This window comes from Petromyzon marinus, chromosome 20 (genome assembly GCF_048934315.1).
Source record: "Petromyzon marinus isolate PM22_M1 ecotype Great Lakes invasive population chromosome 20, UKy_Petmar_22M1.pri1.0, whole genome shotgun sequence".
NCBI lineage: Eukaryota > Metazoa > Chordata > Hyperoartia > Petromyzontiformes > Petromyzontidae > Petromyzon > Petromyzon marinus.
Genome location: NC_133686.1, coordinates 7,971,898 through 7,987,797, shown reverse-complemented (window position 1 = coordinate 7,987,797; position 15,900 = coordinate 7,971,898). Strand labels below are relative to the sequence as shown.

The 15,900-nt window shown below is 43.7% G+C and overlaps 1 protein-coding gene across 1 annotated transcript in view; it reads left to right on the top strand.

Annotated features, from left to right (window-relative positions):
• Positions 1-268: 268 nt before the first annotated feature.
• The window catches only part of LOC116944140 (pleckstrin homology domain-containing family G member 4B-like), a 164,948-nt gene continuing 149,316 nt past the window's right edge, over positions 269-15,900 (top strand). Inside the window, exon 1 of the mRNA XM_076068280.1 lies at positions 269-891. The gene's annotated coding sequence lies outside the window, so the exon portion shown is untranslated. The remainder of the gene's footprint in view (positions 892-15,900) is intronic.

Sequence of the window (15,900 nt, the reverse complement as noted above, 5' to 3'; positions counted from 1 at the left end):
AGCTATTTCAAAATACTTTGTTTTTATCTATCAATTTGGGATGCATTTGTGATAACAACAACAAAAACAACAACCGTGTGCCTTTCGAGATGTTAACCCCGAACCAAACACTTAACTTCTGCCATGCAGAAAGTTGATGAGCTTTTCTTGTTGTTGTTTAAACCAGACACGGTGTTTGCCTTGGAGCGTTAGACACACAAACACACACACACAAAACAAGAGCACCGGGGCGCAGCAGGTAAAATGCACTCCCACAAAGTATTGGATGCCTCTTTAAAGTGCACTCTCATACAAAAGTGTGCCCTCTCAACCCCCCCCCACTACCACGTTCACCGCACCCCACGCTAACTACTAAACCACTTCCATCACCCACCCAGCCACCCACCCCCAACTCTCTCTCTCTCTCTCTGGTCCATTCACGATGGGATCGCTGTTATGCTAAACAAGTGGGCCAGAAGAAGAATGAAAAAAAACCCCAGGGCCACACAATAGCGACAGTGAGAGAGTGACACGGAGACACGGGGGGGGGGGGGGGTGGAGGGTCCGAAAGAAGGAGCGAGTGACTCTTGGGTCAGCATTGGGTAAAACGCACGCAACAAAAAAAGGCGGGAAGACACTTTAGAAAGCATCTTCCCTAGAGTGCTTGTCAGCACTCTCGCATGGATTTATTGGTACGTGCGTGTGGAGGAGAATGAGGAGAAGAAGAGAGGAACTCGAGAATGTCCCTTCCCCTATCGGCGTGCTTAGGGTAGAGGCTGTTGGGTCAGAAAAAAAACATTCCCCGTGCTTTTTAGGTGGAAGGATACAAGTTGCAGAAGAGAACTTTTTTAAACGTTAGGCGCTAACCATCGGACGAGGAAGAACACTCTCTCGGAGCTCCGCCACGCACAGGTGAGCTTCACGTAATAGTTTGTGAATAGTGCTCGTTTGTATTGCAGGACTGCGTATGTGTATGCTCACGTTTCTATAGTTTAAATTGTTTTAAAATAATGGTTGTGTTTTGCTCGACGGTAAGACCGTGAAGCAGGTGTAGCACTTTCATCTTCAGTGTGTGTGTGTTTTGCGTCGTGCTTTGTTTCTGCTGGGCTATTTAACGTAAAATTAAAATATATTCCCGGTTATTTTTTTTAAAACGTACAAAGCACTCATGCTTCTGTATGATCGGCGAGCAAGGCGCATTCCACAAGTCTCTGTAATAATTCGGCTCAGTCCACCATTGTATGGCATCTTAGTCACGGATTGGGCTTAATCATATAAAGGAACGTCATGTAGACGACCTGCATGATCTGCTGCTTTTAGAATATATATATTTTTAAACCAAGTGCTTGTTATCTGAAACATTCCATTTAATGCCATCGATTCACTGCTTATAATAATCCAGTGTTCTCGCTGTCATATATGGTGGTTGGGGAGTTGTGAGTGGTTTGGAGAAAGCGTTGTTCCTGTCTGTGTCATATACCGTGCTGTATTACTGAGGGCGTCTGGTCGTTTAGACATAATAAACCACGTTTGGGTGGTTTGTTAGTAAGACATCGAGCAGACAAATCTGTCTCCCTCAAGGGGACTCACTGATGTCACCGCTCACTGCTGTCATCGCAAGGTCCCGCATGCAACAGCACATTCTAATATAGTCCTGAATTTTAGAACAACATTCGACAGTAATTGATAACTATGGTATTGCTATGCATGAAACAGTGCTTGGATATGAGTGTTTGCAGTTTACTGTATTACCATTTTTCGTCAAAACTACTTTGGGAAGAAACATGTCTGTTTTTTCTATTATCAAATTTGACTCTACAAAGTATTTTTTTTATATATATTCCCCCACTGGACACACACTACTTACGCCCATATATAATCCACATTGCAATAATATATCTAAACAAGAATTAAATTATGTTAATATGAATTGTGATTAAACCATTTTGCCTTCAGCCCTAGTTTTCAAAGTTTGTCATTGTATGTCTGTCCCAATGTCTTTTTCACATATTAAAAACAAAAAATCTGTTCAAATTATTTTTTTATTAACACAACACATTTGCTTCTCAATATACAGAAGAGTACATTATTCCACTCATGACAAAATCACCCAGGAAGTACCCAATCTCATCAGATCTCAGCAGGGATGAGCCTGCAAAGTGCTTGCATTGTTGACCACGACACGTACAAACTGGTAGTTATTGTTTAGCACGTGGTAGGCTTTCGCTACCAAGATCGCATAAATATATAAATGTGTCGTTAAACCCGCCACCACCCGACACAGCCAACTAGTAAGGGTTGTCACGTAAACAGAACGTGGCCAATTCGTCACTAGTACAGCACACCGGTGTGTTGGAGAGCCAAGCCACAACATTTACAATCTGAGTACGACGTTTCGCCAATAATTACAACTAGCTTCATCAGGCGACAGCCAGACTTGTGGAGAAATCCACCTGTTCCGTTCCTTATATAGAGGCGTAGATGTGGTGACCACCCTTCTGCGTTCTTGAGTCAACGTGCATTAGGTTTTTATAGGACTATAGGCATACAAGGTGGACAGTGAAGGAGCAGTACAGAATAATATATCATTATACTGTACTGAACATCTGTGAAAAAAGAGCTTTATAGCTCATCGGATTCCTCCAATATAAATACAGATTCTGATACTCGACGCTGCTTGTTTGCTTACACATCTATGCCTGCCCCTGCACTGACCAGTACGATGAAGTTCAGAGACTAACAAGAAGAGCTAAACAGTGTACTTAATAAAAGTACTTCCAACATGTGCTTTTCAATATTAATGTTCACAAAATTATTTCTTAATTGCCCAGATATAATGTCTTACTATACAATTCACAATTCGGAATGTCCTCTTTAATAGAAACTGTTGAATTGGTTATTTTATTTTCATTTTCTATCTATGTGACTTTACCGAAAGAACCAAGAATATGAATTCCTGCAGTCACGAAAGTTTTAAGTCAAAGTTGAACAAAATTTACTGCCAAAAAGTGCAGGAAATGACAGTTTTTGTGTATCATTTGTTCAATACTTGGCAGTAACTGTGTTGTTTACTAGTATGCCACATGAAGTAACTCTGACATGATGTATTACTGTAATTATACAGCATATATGTGTAATACTGGACTTTTTACATAAACAAATTTGAGCTAACATTACCACAAATGCCTTTTCAGCCAACAAAAAAGTATAAATATAGACGTCCTACCAACAAAATCTTTGTCTAGATTCAAATAAAACTATTTATGGTACAGTACTGCATTTGTAAATACGGAATAGTATGTTAATATAAGATGGCCCTTATAAAAAAAATAATTTTACAAATTACCGTAAATTAGTCTTCTAAAGGTTCTTATGAATTCCAATTGTCCATAATAATGACAACCCGAATTTCGTGTCGTGTGGCACTGTTGAAATGTCCTACAATTGTTTGTTTACTCGGGAAACCCAAAATAGGACTCTGTTTAACAGGCATAATGTGCCGGCCGTTTTTGTGTGCGTTTAGTTGGTAGGCAGGCCAGCGAGGGCAGGCGTGAGAAGGTAAGTCGATACAGGTGGGAGGGATTCATGGGTTGATTCAACCTGCAATGAATAACCCCGAGTCAGATTTAGGAGAATGCCGCGCGACAGCGCATTGCCCTAGCCTCTTTGTGCTGAGCTTTAGCAAAACGCCGGAGCAACATTCGGACACAAATGCCGGCGCTCCACATCGGAAAGCATCGGGATAAGGGAAAGGGCAGAGGGACACAGGATGAAAGGAAAACATCGGGGTTTTAAAAAAAGATTGCAAAGACAAAAAGAGACCGGTTAAGACAAGCATTAACCTTTCCAAGCTCCTGAATAATCCCCCGCATAGCTGTGCAGAATTTTTTGCAGTTAAGGTGTGGTCACCTGTACAGAGTTTGGTTTCAATGGTGGCAGCAATTATGGGCATTCCAAACCTTTGAGTTGTACAAACATTTGTTTAAAGGAACCCTAAATTTAGCTGTGCTATTAAAAACAAAAAAACCCTTTATAGGAAAGAATAATAAGTATTAATCTCTTGATACAGGGCCACTGGTGTCCATTAAACTGTCCAGGTATTTTGAAAAATCTTGTTTTTATTTGGGATGCGCAATGGGTATTTCTACTCTACACTACTGCATTATTACCCTGTGGTGGCTGCAAACTTCGACAGGACATTTTTGAATAGACAATAAATGTCTATACTTGAGCAGCAGGGTGGGGTGCAGTAGTAACACTTGCGTCTCACAGCAAGAAGGGCCAAGGTTCGATTTCCGACTCGGCCCCCTCTCTGCGTGGAGTTTGTATATTCTCCTTCTATGCATGGGTTTCCATGGCTTCTCATGTTTCCTCCCATAGCAACAGACACATATACAATGTAACTAGTATTGGCCAAACATCCCAATGCTGAAAGATTACCTGCAAATGACTGAATTGGGATCACACACAGCAACATCACTTCCTCGTGTGAAAATGTGGCAGGACTCTCCGGAAAAATAGTTTAGACATATGCTTTCCTGGGTAAGAAAGCAAAATAAATTATAGGAAAATAAAGTTGCCGACAAAACCTTTTGCGCAAAAATGTCATTATCGATCTAGCCAGCAGATGGCAGAACAGGTCTGAAGTGTTTCACGCATTTGGGAGCCTTGATAACTGTGCAGAAGTCATTGATATGATTTTAGATTGGCGGTTATTACCATTTACTATTATACTCTACTGTATTTTAAACATGCAAACTCCAAATATACAGCAGGCGTCAGGGTCGGGATCGAGCCCACGACCTCCAGTATACCAGGCAAGGTCGTTACAATCTCACCATCGTAGCACCCCCCAATACATTTACATGTTGAGCAGTTGTCCCAGGTTTGTTTTTATACCTCCAAAGGTGGCGACTCTCTTTGCATCCTTTCCATTTCCAAAGTAAGACTTTCAAAACATCCAGTTTAATAAATGTGCATGCAGTATTTAATTTGCATTAAGCATACGATTTGAACTATGATAATATAGTTTATAGATACCTCAAATATGCAACCAATATATAAGTGCCATCACAATAAACTGGTGGAAACAACCAGCAGGCCGGATACAGCCCGCGACTTAATTCCTTTGGCCCAGACGAGGCCTACCACTGCACTTTGTTGAACTTCTTTCACACGGTGCGTAGCCAACCGTGCCAATAGGAGGTGCGATTGGCACTTTGAAACTGCCAGCAATCAAGAGGGGGATAGGTTTGACCTGTCAACACTGCCTTTCTAAATTTAGCCCACTCAGTCACCTGTTAGGTGACCGTGTGGGACGTTACCGTGGAGGTAACAATCGATAGGTCACCAGTTCCATCTCTGGCACGGTTCCAGATTAAAATGTGTACTCTCACCTCTTCCAAGATGTCTCGCCAGTGTGGAAGAGTAGGCCAAATACTCTCCAGAGGGGTTCTATAGAGCTCCATCGAATAAAAGCCATTCTGCCAGCAGTGGTGTGTGCAAATACTTGCAGGGTTTCACCTTTACCCCGGTCACCTTCAAGGGTAAGCCAACATTATTTTCCTTAATATTATTGAATATCCCTAAGATGTGGTCATATGTGACCACATCTATTTGGCCCTCGATAAGGAAAAGGTTCAGCCACCCCTGCCCTGGACAATGAGATATGAATCGTGAGGTTGGTGTAATTACCGTATCTTGTTGATGGCATCCAATGAAATTAGATAAAAACGTGAGTTTAATACTACACTCGTAACATTCATTATCGAGAGAGTTGTTTATGGTATAATGACAGAGTATTTTTAAAGTCGTGTGGTTTCAGAATAATTTACTTGAAATGGCATGTTTATTCCCTAATTGTGGTAAATGGTTTCGTTGAACTTACAATTAAAGCTGTTTATAATATGTTATTTTAAGGTCTTTGCGAAAAAAAAAAGACTGCATTGTTGTATATTTGTGCAGAGAGTTGCCATGTGACTACTGTAAGCGAGGCAGTTTAACACATTTTAGGAATACAGTTTCATTATGCGTGCTTACCTGGGACACCCTCGCCGAGTCTCGAGACTCTTTCTCAGGAGGGCCCTGTCAAATTTTCGCAGTAGGGGGCAATGTTGCAATGTGAAAGCCCAATGAACCCTTTCTACCGTTCCCAGACGACTGCAAATGGCAGGGGCGGGTGCCGTTCACCACTGAATCTCGGAACACGCGAGCGGTTCAGCGTTAAAACATTTTTAGACAGGCATCATGCCGTTGTTTTTAAAGACATTGGAGTCACCGCAGATAACTCTAGCGACACGACCGCAATGCAATGATAGCTAGCGCCAAACTGTGCCACACGCCCTCCCGCATGGCTTTGTGGGAGCCTCGGTACCGATAAAGTTACTTTATTTTAGTTTTTCTTCCGGTTCCGCACATGATAATTATTATGACGTACACGTATGTCATCGAAACGGGAAAAGGTGAAATATATTTTCAAAAATGATGGAAAAATTTTAAAATTGATTTTAACCTTTCTGGAATAAGACAGTTGTTAAGATGGTCAAACACCAAACAGATACGTTTTGCAAGGCATCAAGTCTGCATTAACCACACATACTTGTGGCAAAAAGGTATCCATTCGGTGTTTGAACATCTTAACACCTATTTTATTGCCAGAAAGGGTATAACCTACACTTTACGTTTCATATTATTCATACTGGCAAAAAGGTCCCATAGATACATTTTCAGTATTGGGGTGCTTGGCTCACACCAGTTATATTTTATTTTATCTATGAGAGGAACTGCAGTACCCAGAGGAAACCCATTCAAAATAGAGTGAGAATAAACTTCACACGAAGGAATCTGAGTCAGCTATCGATCCCAGGTCCTTCTTGCTGTGTGATGCACACGTGTTATCACTGTTTCACTCTGCTGCCCAAATTAAATCCCAAAAGAGTCAAACCAATATGTTTTGTACTTATTTTAAAGCTAAATATTGTTGAATGCCATGCACTTCTGAGTATATTATTTAAAACATACAAAAAACAAGGCCTGTTTTAATTGTAAGTGAAAACCAACGTTATATTGACTTTGGTCAGTGTTAAATCTACAATGAAATAAGAATGTAACGACAACAGCTTTGTGTTCAACCTCGTGACTGGTGTAACTATTGCTCAACCCTGTAACACTTCCATAAACTCACATGGATACATAACAGAGCCATATGGTAAATGTCAATTAATATTTCTTAAATATCGCCATCATCAGCAGTAGCCATGATCAATACACTTCTGGATGAAGACTTCCCCAAGCTGTCACCATCTCTTACTGTTCTGCGATGTAACAATCCGCCTAGCAATTGCACACAAGTTGATTTCATAGCTCCATCTCCTCGGTAGTCTCCCTCTTGTCGGTGTTACATTCCTTGGCTGCCGCTCGATGGTTAATGTTGACCATCGGCCATCACCCTTTATAGCCACGTGCCCTGCCCAAGCCCAATTGTTTTATTAAGTTTGAATGATGTCATTAACCTGCACATAGTCTCCGATCCACGTGCTTATATTCCTGTCTGTCAATCTAATTTCAAGCATGCATCTTACTATTATTTTTTGTGCTCTTTTCTTGTTTTGAATGTTGTTTTGTGACTTACACGCTACTGATCTACACGTCATCGTAAGAAGTACACTGACTAAACACGTTCTTTCGGTACACTGGTGTACATGATCAAATTTGATTGCTAAGTTCAGATTTCCAAAAGCACTTCAATTTTTATGACATCGTTTTGATTCTGCTCCACCTTCAATAGCTGTGCGATGTTCACACACTCTGCCATGTTTTTCACTGGTGTCTATCTGACCCAATGTCCATTTACTTAGCACGGGAGTGGGTTTTTTTACCCAAATCTAAAATTGTCTTTATTTTGCTCATTTATCTTGAGCCAAACTTTGCAGTTCCCTCTAATGAGTTCTAGATTTTCCTAAATTCATTCCTTAAAATTAGCCCCGTTAAAAATCGATTTTCCCATCTCTGTAATGTATACAATCTATGCTATAAGAAACCTAATGTTTCCCATATACGAGATGATCTATCAGTCGAAACACCTATTTCAGTAATTTCCTTTGTACCATCGAGTAAGTACAGTACAGTACCCATTCTGACCAGCAGGAACCAAGGACCGATGGTATTAATAATGAGCTATGTATGGCCTCTGACCTTTGACCTAGGTATAAAAAGGTGACCAAAATGTGTTCACCTTGATACTCTTTTGTAACTTAAAACATTTCTAAACTCTTTTCCCATTTCTATTTTTTTAAGAGTTGGGAACGGTATGAGGTGTTGCACATCATTCGCAAGATGGTCCGATAATCGGATTGTATTGGATAATATAATCATTACTCTTGCTGTTGTTATTTTGCCTGAGATCAAACAACCAACAGATTAATGTCTGGCTTAGAGTTTTTTTTTTCTCTGGCCCAGTATCTGTCCGTACGTTCAACAGTTCTGTAAGACTCCATAGTGCCCTCTTTTCACATACTGTATTCATTGACTCCAAGTTTTGCACATATTGCATGACATGATTGTTTTGCCCCTGGAGCTCATTACGATTGAAACATTCTAAACGTAAAAAAAAATCAAGGTATTTTGTGCATGCCAACTGTTTCTGTACAGCACCTTCGATTAGCACGGTTGGCTATGCACGGTGCGAAATAAGTTGAATATCGATGCATACATATGGTCATATACAACAAAATGTCGTACAGGGAACATCATTAGATACCATGTAGAGAATGACATAATTCAGAATGTTAAGAGAAGTTGTTGGACGTGTCACTAACAGAGATTATGGTCAGTGGTAAAGAATAATAACGCAGCGGCAACTATTTAATGGCATGTAGCGATGACATCAGTGCAGGTGCTGGGTGGATTTTTCCATCGCAGGATCATGAGAGTTTGGGGGCAGCATGAGGAGGCCTTCATCCAACAGTGGATAAACCATGGCTGCTGATGTTGATGCTGCCGATGACAAATACAAATGACTCATCCTACGTTGTGCTTCATCTCCCTTGCTGCTGCTGCTGCTGCTCGATGTTGTCGAGGTCTCTGCATACACTGGGAAGCAAATGCATCCGGCTGCGTGTTTCCCGGATGCGCGGCAGCCAACTTCTCATCCCTCCCCCCCTCGCATCCCCCCCCCCTGCCCCCCCCCGATAGGGACAAGGGAAAGCAGAGGGGGGTGGATGTGAACAGGAAGCGCCAGTCGGAAGCGGCCATTGTTCATTGTTGGGTACAGGAGGTTGCAAGCCAATCACCACGAGGTAACACAAAACAAAGGGAGCCATTTGCAAAGGGAGAGTCGCCTGATTCTCCTGTGCAAACTCCCCCCCCCCCCCCCCCAAAAAAAAACAATCTCAAAGAGACAAACAATTTGAAAAGGGGGTTAAAGGAGAGGGGTTGTTTTTTGTTACTCAACAGGAGGCAACAGCATTCAATAATAAACAACTTGATTAGGAGCAACAGTCAAGCCTATGGTTGCAGGGGGGCATTTATGAGAAGTGTGACGATTCATTGACCCTCACTCAACTCCTGCCCAGAAAACCGATCAATTACCGTGATCTCGTGAATATGTTGTAGCCCTGCAGCGTGACCGTGCTGAAAGGGGGGGGGGGGGGGGGGGGGGGGTATACAAACAACTCAGTGGGAGGAGGTGGGTGGCCACAACACAATGTCTAAACAACATTAAACAAACGTTGGCAACGCTCAACAGAGTGAGTAACAATATTGACCGTTATATATTTTTTTCCACGGTGCATGTTGCTCCCTCGCTCTTATTAATTATGTACGAGGAAAGGCCGTGACGATTATGGTTTAAATGCCGCTGGTGTTAAATATTATATATCATCATTCTTGGCGAGCTGTCTATCCCCATCCAGCAGCCCTTGTAATGTTATGGGACTCATCCACTGCATAAAACATATCCTCATCATTATCAGCAGCCACGGTCAGTCCACTGCTGGATGAACGCCTCCCCCCAAACCGCCACCGCCTCTCACGATCCCTGTGATGCAAAAGTCCATCGAGCACCTGCGCACAAGCTGACCTCATCGCCCCGTTCCCTCGGTGTACGCGCTCTCAGATGCATTCTGTTCCTTGGCCGCCACTCCATGTTGATTCTTGACCATAGTCCAGCATCCCTTCTAGCGGCATGTCCTGTCCGAGCCCAACTTACTTTCCGTCATAATGAGGATGAAGTCATTAGACTGCGTCTCTTCTCTCGTCCACGTGTTCCTCCCTCGGTGCAATTCCAAGCATGCAAATCTCTCCGTGCTGCTCTGCACATCTTTCAGTGTTGGTTCCATATTTATTTTAATGACCACATTTTTTAAAAACCTTCTGCTACAGAAGGTGGTACACACTGATTAAAAAAAAATTGGATTGACAAACATTGACTTTTATCGACATTGTCTGATGTATGTATTGTGAGCTTAATGATCCATGTTAATTGATGCAACATTAACTATTGGTGGATAAAAACACTTATCTGAATTAACGTTTTTACATTTTTGGAATGGTCATAGAACGTGGGTATCGTGTGGCTTGTTTCTGAAGTAGAAATAACTCTCAGTATTTAAGACACAGGATAGCAAATGCTCTTCATTGCTGTTTCAGCCACAGACAATTCCATTGAATTATAAATCATGTTTTGATGTCTTTTTCACAGGCTAGTCACCCATCAAAATCAATATTCAGGCTCAATTCTGCTTAGCTTCCGGGATCTAGTGCATTCAGATTGATGTGGACATAGGCTCAATTGTAATCCATACACAATTGAGGAAGCAGTGGCGCAATGGTTAGACAGATGGGAAATTAACCCAACGACCTGAGTTCGATTCCCGGGAATGGCGAACATCAGTGGAGAGTGATGCCTAAAATGGCCCTTGGGCCCTGCTTCACCAACGCACAATGACGAGCGTGGTGAAGTATGGCCAAACAGCCCTCGTCACTGAGATGCCACGAGTTTGCATTACGCCAGCAAAATTATCTAACCCAGGACCTCCCTGAAAAATCCTAACGAGGTCATGAAATGCATCGTAAAAGCGAACGCATAGAAAAAGATGCAAGGCGATCATGTCACGTGTACATCCCTGAACCCAGTGGGTGGATATTCCACATTCCGGTGGCAGAAGCAATGCGATCCACATGACAACCTCGATTTATCCAAAGGGCGTTGCAATATGCATTGCCGTGTGAATAAATCGCAGCTGTTCACGCGCTCCAAAGGAGTTGTACAAGTGTTCAGGAGGATAAGCGGAGCGTGATGAGATCACCCTTATCGCCAGTAAACATTGAACACTCTTCGGGACCTGTATTGTGTTGGGCACTTGTATAACCACAGGAAGGGTGTGTGGGCGGTAATTTAGTCGGGCTGTTTGCTTAAAGACGGATTTGCTCATTTCCTTCAAGGCTCATTTATTTCCACAGTATATGGCCACGCTCTTATACTCGAGTGTACGCACGTCTGTCTGTGTGTGTGTGTTTGGGTTCGGTAGACTCAGCCTCAAATGAGTACCCGGTGCTGTGTGTCAACATCGCCACCAGAGAGAAAAAGTCGGGTGCCGGCCACCCACTCCCTCGCGTGCCGTGCCGGCCTTCATAGGTGCTCGCTAACAGCACTTGCCCCAGCAGTCTGTTAAGGCTATACGGGGGATCTTTGTGTGTGTTTGGGTACACGTGTGTATTCAAAACATTGATTATAATGTTAATAAACAGATACCTTGTACTAATGGCCTCGAAAATAGTTCCAGAATTTCGGATGCCAACGAAGGCTTCGACTGATCAACAAAGCTGCACATGATGGCCACGAACTCCCGACTTGACGGGGATTTATCATCTACTACAAGATACTTGACTTCAGAAGTTCCAAGTAGCATTGCAGAAAGTACTATGTCCTAATGAAGCCCTATTACTGGCCAGGTTGGTGATCACCATGCATGGCCAGGTTGGTGATCACCATGCATGGCCAGGATGGTGATCACCATGCATGGCCAGGTTGGTGATCACCATGCATGGCCAGGTTGGTGATCACCATGCATGGCCAGGTTGGTGATCACCATGCAAAGCCAGGTTGGTGATCACCATGCATGGCCAGGATGGTGATCACCATGCATGGCCAGGTTGGTGATCACCATGCATGGCCAGGTTGGTGATCACCATGCAAAGCCAGGTTGGTGATCACCATGCATGGCCAGGTTGGTGATCACCATGCATGGCCAGGTTGGTGATCACCATGCATGGCCAGGATGGTGATCACCATGCAAAGCCAGGTTGGTGATCACCATGCATGGCCAGGATGGTGATCACCATGCATGGCCAGGTTGGTGATCACCATGCATGGCCAGGTTGGTGATCACCATGCAAAGCCAGGTTGGTGATCACCATGCATGGCCAGGTTGGTGATCACCATGCATGGCCAGGTTGGTGATCACCATGCATGGCCAGGATGGTGATCACCATGCAAAGCCAGGTTGGTGATCACCATGCATGGCCAGGATGGTGATCACCATGCATGGCCAGGTTGGTGATCACCATGCATGGCCAGGTTAGTGATCACCATGCATGGCCAGGTTGGTGATCACCATGCATGGCCAGGTTGGTGATCACCATGCATGGCCAGGTTGGTGATCACCATGCATGGCCAGGTTGGTGATCACCATGCATGGCCAGGATGGTGATCACCATGCATGGCTAGGTTAGTGATCACCATGCATGGCCAGGTTGGTGATCACCATGCATGGCCAGGATGGTGATCACCATGCATGGCTAGGTTAGTGATCACCATGCATGGCCAGGTTGGTGATCACCATGCATGGCTAGGTTGGTGATCACCATGCATGGCCAGGTTGGTGATCACCATGCATGGCCAGGTTGGTGATCACCATGCATGACCAGGTTGGTGATCACCATGCATGACCAGGTTGGTGATCACCATGCATGGCCAGGTTGGTGATCACCATGCATGACCAGGTTGGTGATCACCATGCATGGCCAGGTTGGTGATCACCATGCAAGGCCAGGTTGGTGATCACCATGCATGGCCAGGTTGGTGATCACCATGCATGGCTAGGTTGGTGATCACCATGCATGGCCAGGTTGGTGATCACCATGCATGGCTAGGTTAGTGATCACCATGCATGGCCAGGTTGGTGATCACCATGCAAGGCCAGGTTGGTGATCACCATGCATGGCCAGGTTGGTGATCACCATGCATGGCCAGGATGGTGATCACCATGCATGGCTAGGTTGGTGATCAACATGCATGGCTAGGTTAGTGATCACCATGCATGGCCAGGTTGGTGATCACCATGCATGGCCAGGTTGGTGATCACCATGCATGGCTAGGTTAGTGATCACCATGCATGGCTAGGTTGGTGATCACCATGCATGGCCAGGTTGGTGATCACCATGCATGGCTAGGTTGGTGATCACCATGCAAAGCCAGGCTGCCATTGCTATGCTGCTGCGCGGCTACTTGGCGGTCAGGAGACAGCAGTTCAGCAGAAATCCATCATTGTCCTGTGCTTCTATTCTACCTACCGGCACTGACCAGCGTGGTGAAGTATAGTCACGTAAAAGTAACAACTCTCGCTGGCCGCATGGCATCTGTAGGTCGTCATCCAGCTGTGGGCTGACAAAATGGCCGTGCATACTGCAAATACAGTTAATACTCATTACATAGACATTTTAAATTAATCTTGTCAGATTATGCAGAAATGTGACCTAAATGAAATGCCCACCTGTAGTACCACAAGTTGACCAGTAGAGGTCAGTACAGCAAGTGGGTTGCCGACTTATCTGCGTGCAATTTTAAGCATTCGCTCCTTTGAACTGCATGTGTGGGCTCTGTCCAGGCAATCCAGTACCCTCCCACAGAGTAAAAATAGAGTTATTGACCCAACATATCATTGTTATCAAGTAGTGCCTTCCTGATTAAGGTTGTTTTTAGACTCCACGGGGCCTTCCTGTGTAAACACAAACGTTCTAATTATACTAGAGTTATGATTGATGTTTACCCATTATTTCTATTTTCATATCGCACTTGAAAAACATTACAGCCAATTTAAAACATGAGTACTCCGTTCAACTCACGTCATTCGTTTGGGATTTGTGCCACGTTCAACATGGGCTTGGACTCTCAAAAACAAAAAAAGTTACACCTCAAAACTAGTTCCTTTGGATCTGCCCAGAGAGGGTGGCACACTTGTCGGTGTAAGTCCAAAGGTCACCAGCTTGAAACCCCAATTCCCATGGACGGTGTTTGGGAGGCAGACTTGGTACCTCACGTTTGGGACAGGACGTCACAACTGCCGTTCCTTCCTCTCTCAAACAACTGCATGCAAGATCAAAAAACCAACACCTTGCGCACATATAATATGTCGTCAACGCCCATCGGTGCCTCTTGCGCGATTGTTGAAGCGCAGTGCGGATGACGTATAAAGCGCACAAAGAGACCGCGTACAACGGTAACATTTCATGTAAAATGTGTATAGATGATCGCTTATAAAATCTTAAGGAAATCTAACAAGGATTGCTCAATTGTCCTAAATAATTTTGTAAAAGATTATCATTAAGGATTCTCAGTGATGTTTCTTATGTTACTGCAGTGTGTTCCTCTGTTCGTACACATGTGTATTGTTAATATTATAGTAAGAGTTTGGAGACATTCAGACTGGGGTTGTGAGAGCACCCATTTAAAAACAGAGCTTGCCAGGGCCACCGTCTGTGCTAAAAGCAGAAAGGTCAAAGGTTACAGGGCAAGGTCATGATGGCCCATACGGACTGAGACTGGCCGCGACGATTTCAAAGAATTAGAAACAATTGGGGGAGAATTGTTCTCAAACTTGATTAATTTATTGATTCGCTGAGAAGAACATTTGTATTTTGTGCTGTGTTTTATCAATCGGATGATAATTCTCCCCCACCACAAGCAGTGTACAGTCTAGTCTGTGTTCACGTGAGAATGTTTGCATGCGATCCCGGCATGTACTCAAGATCTCTATTGTGGCTCTCCTTGCCCCTGTCAGTGTGTGGGAGGTCCCTTGGCAAGGTCCAAACCCAAATGAGCTCAGCAACTGCTGCCAGCTTCTTAAGATATAAAATAAATAATTTAAAAAGCTGGAAGGCGTCCCGCCCTTTGATAGACGGATGCTTATTCTGAGCTCCCTTGTCTCCTGCCTCATCAGTCGCTACTTCTTTTGACATCCGGTCAAGTCGAGAGAACCATATCTGACAAGTGGGACAAAAAAGGCTTTTTTCGTAACTTAGGCCTCGTCACATTTTCCTGCTTTAAATTCAGCTCGCATCTGCCGTAGTTCCCACGTAGTTTGTTGTAAGGCAGGCGGCACTGTTTAAGTGAAGGCGCAGTGTGTGTGTGTGCGTCTTGGGGCCTCACTGAGTTTTGCAACAGCGATCGTCACAATTCCTTGAGCTGCTAGCTCTTCAATTTGACGGAGGGTTCCAAATGATTTTAACGTACGTCTGAAAAACTCACTTCAAAATAGATTGAATGGAAATTTGATTGGTGCTTCTAAATTCAATGATAAAAAAACAACAGGGTTAAAAAAATTGCTAAATGTATTTCATATTGTAAGGTAGGATATATATATAGAGATAGCATACTATTTAGAGATCGTGTGAAAGTAAAAAATGCAGCCCTGATATTGATTGCTTCACGCCATTGCTGGTCGAATAGCTTTTACTGGATAGAGTTCCAAAGAGCCCCTCTAGAGGATATTTGGCCCACTCCTCCATGATGGCCGGACTTCTTGGAAGAGTTGGGAGTTTGTATATATGTTGAACTTTTTTCACACCGTACGTAGCCAACCGCACTAATCCCATACTTTACCCACCCACACACGACCTGCCAATCGACTCACTGTAGAGCCA